Source organism: Carlito syrichta, unplaced genomic scaffold (genome assembly GCF_000164805.1).
Source record: "Carlito syrichta isolate Samal-C Ts95f unplaced genomic scaffold, Tarsius_syrichta-2.0.1 Scaffold306528, whole genome shotgun sequence".
NCBI lineage: Eukaryota > Metazoa > Chordata > Mammalia > Primates > Tarsiidae > Carlito > Carlito syrichta.
In genome coordinates this window covers 174196-178066 of record NW_007250624.1, presented here as the reverse complement: position 1 = coordinate 178066, position 3871 = coordinate 174196, and positions in this window count along the sequence as shown.

The window sequence follows — 3871 nt, the reverse complement described above, 5'->3', positions numbered from 1 at the left end:
TGAAGGCCCCCTAACCTGACTGATCAAGAAAAAGAAAGAAGAAACCCAAATAAACACAATCAGAAATTCAAAATATGAAGTCACATCTGATCCTGAAGAAACATAAAAGATTATCAGAGACTATTCTGTACACTTGTATGGAGGATTTTCTGACATCACATACTCTCCCCAGGTTGAAAAAAGAAGAAATTGAGACCCCAAATAAGCCAATAACAATCCAGGAAATTGACTCTGTCTTAAGAAAACTACCTACAAAAAAACCAAAACAAAACAAAACAAAAAACGCCCTGGACCAGATGGCTTTCCAGCAGAATTCTACAAAACTTACAAGGAGGAACTGATACCAATCCTATTGAAAGTATTACAGGCAATTGAGAAAGATGGAACTCTCCCCAAATAATTTTATGACACTAACATCACATTGATACCCAAGCCATGTAAAGATCCAGCAAAGCAAGAGAAAGAAGTACAGGCCAATATCCTTGATGAACATAAATGCTAAAATTCTCAACAAGATTCTAGCAAACCAGATTCAACAACATATCACAAAAATTATCCACTGTGACCAGTAGGCTTCATCCCCAGGATGCAAGGTTGGTTCAATATTCATAAGACCATAAACATAATTAAATACATCAACAGACATAAAAACAAAAACCACATAATTATAACATTAGATAATTGTAGAAAAAGCTTTTGATGAAATCCATCACCCCTTCTTGATAAAAACCCTCCAACATCTAGACATAGATGGAATATAACTCAAAATAGTAAGAGCCATTGATGAGAAACTCACAGTCAGCTTACCGTTAAACAGACAGAAATCGGAACCATTGCCCCTGAAAACTGGAAAAAGACAAGAATGCCCACTCTCACCCCTCTTGTTCAATATAGTTTAGGAAGTCCTAGCTAGGGAAACCAGACAAGAGAAGGCTATCAGGGGTATCCAAATAGAAAAAGAGGAAATCAAGTTATCCCTCTTTGCAGACAACATGATTCTATATCTCAAAAAAACCTAAGTGAATCTGTCAAAAACTTCCTTGCACAGATAAAGGACTTTGGCAAAGTCTCAGGTATAAAATAAATGTACAAAAGATAATCACATTTCTATACACCAATAATAAACAAACAGAAACATAGATAAAAAGCACAATTCCATTCACAATAGCCACACACACAAAATGAAATACCTTGGCATCTTCCTAACCAAAGACATGAAAGGCTTTTACAATGAAAAATACAAAACACTGCTCAAACAAATCAAAGATGACACAATCAAGTGGAGAACTATTCCATGCTCGTGGATTAGAAGAATCAACATTATTAAGATGTCCATTCTACCTAAGACAATCTACAGATTTAATGTAATACCCATCAAATTTCCAGCAACATTCTTCTCAGACCTAGAAATAACAATATAGGCATTCATATGGAGACATAAATGACCATGAATACCCAAAACAATCCTCAGGGGGAAAAAAAATAGGAGGTATCACACTCCCAGACTTTAAAGTTTATTATAAAGCTACAATAATCAAAACAGCCTGGTATTGGTACAAGAATAGTCATATAGACCAATGGAATAGAATTAAGATTCCAGAAGCAAAACCTCAATTTCTCAACCAACTTATCTTCAACAAAGACTCCACCACCAACCTCAAACTATTAGCACCTTAGAAAATGCAGGAGACACCTGTATGGAAATTGGAACTGCAAACCAATTCCTGATCAAAGCCCCAAGTGCCCATGCCATAAGAGATAGGATAGACAAATGGTACCTCATCAAACTGACAAGCTTCTGCAAATCCAAGAAAGCAATCAAGAGAACAGGGAGACAGCCCACAGACTGGGAAAACATATTTGCCAACTGTGTGTCTGACAAAGGCCTAACATCTAGAATCCACAATGAACTCAAACGTACTGAAAAAAAAAAGGAAGAAACAGCCCCATTATAAAGTGGGCAATAGATATGAATAGGTAGTTCTCAAAAGAAGATGTACGAATAGTCAACAGATACATGAAAAATGTTCAGCCTCACTAGTCATCAAAGAAATGCAAATTAAAACCACACTGAGATACCACCTAACTCCAGTAAGAATGACCATCATCAATAACTCAAAAAATAACAGAAGCCGGAGAGGTTGTGACAAAATGGGAACACTTCTACACTGTTGGTGGGAGTGGAAACTAATGCAGCCACTGTGGAAAACAGTGCAGCAATTCCTAAAAGTTCTAAAAATCGACCTTCCATATGGCCCCACAATCCCCCTACTGGGCATATACCTGAAGAGCTCAAATCACTCTAAAAAAATGACTCCTGCACTTGTATGTTTATCGCAGTATTGCTTACAATAGCAAGAACATGGAACCAACCATGCTGCCCATCAAAAGAGGACTGGATAAAAAAATGTGGTATATATACACAATGGACTATTACACAACCATAGAGAATAACCAAATTATGTACTTTGCAGCAACCTGGATGAACTTAGAGTCTATAATATGAGTGATCATTCTCAGAAACAAAGAACTGAGTATCACATGTTCTCACTCATAAGTGGACCTTGAACAACTATCATAATACTTAAAAAAAAGTATAGATAGTAGCAGAAACTGTGGGAGGATGGGGAGGTGAGGAGGTGGAATTGTCAGTATGGGAATCTTCCTGGGGAAGGGGGGGTCACACCTCATCAACAAGGGTACCTGCATAATGAATATTTGTATGCCTAACCCTGAATTGTACCCCAAATTTTTAAAATAAAAATTTGAAAGTTAAAAAAAATCACATGATCATTTCAACCGGTACTTTAAAAATACATTTTTTAAAATACCAACACTCCTTCAGTATTAGAAACCCTCAAAAATATAGAAGTAGAAGGAAACTTCTTTAACTTGATAAAGAGTATCTGAAAAAAACACAGATATTTCACTTAATGGTAAAAAAAAAATTTTTTTTAAACTTCATACTAGATATTTTGAGGAAAAAAGAAAAATATAATGTTGAAATTACATTTAATATTTTAAAAAATATGGCTTAATATTGTTATTTCACAGAGCCTAAAACACCTATGTTTTTCAGTTTCAATTCTGAAAATTGTGACATCTTTTAAAGTGGTTTATTACTTTTGTGATATATATTTTTACAAAAGTCAACTGATTGGAGATGCTGAGGGACTTGTATCCAACTTAACAATTCTAGCTATAATTTTAATTATTTTAAATACTGTTTTATCCCTTGTCATACAAATTTGAGGTCAGCCAATAAAAGACCTTCACAATTAGTCTGTCAAACTAAAGAAGAAATTTTATTGCTATTTAAAATTACTTCAAAATTAGCTTCATAATAAATTTAGAAAGCTTTATCTCACAGGAGGTTAATTTCAACCAAACTCTGACTCAAGACCTGAGGTCAAATATGCATTTTATTTATTTATTTATTCTTTTTTTGTTTTTATTTTAATTATTTTATAGATGGAAGGTATAATTTAGGATTAGGTATACAAGAGGTCATTGTACAGGTCAACTTTGGGCCTCCCTTTTGTCCCCACTTTGCCTAGTTTGAAATCAGTTACCCTTAATGATACTGTGTTCTCCATCACCACCCCAGCAGTATCCCGCTACTGCCAATTCATTTTTTATAGTATTATGATACATGTTTAGGGTCTGCTTATGAGTGAGAACATGTGGTACTCTCCTCTTTGTTTCTATGGTAGCTCACTGAGTATTATAGACTCTAAAGACATCCAAGTTGCTGCCATGTTCATATGTTTGTCCTTCTTCAAATATGCATTTTAAGTAGGGTATATTTTGGAATTTGGACTGATTGCATTTTACTAACTTTAGCCATTATGCATAAGTGAAAACAATAAGA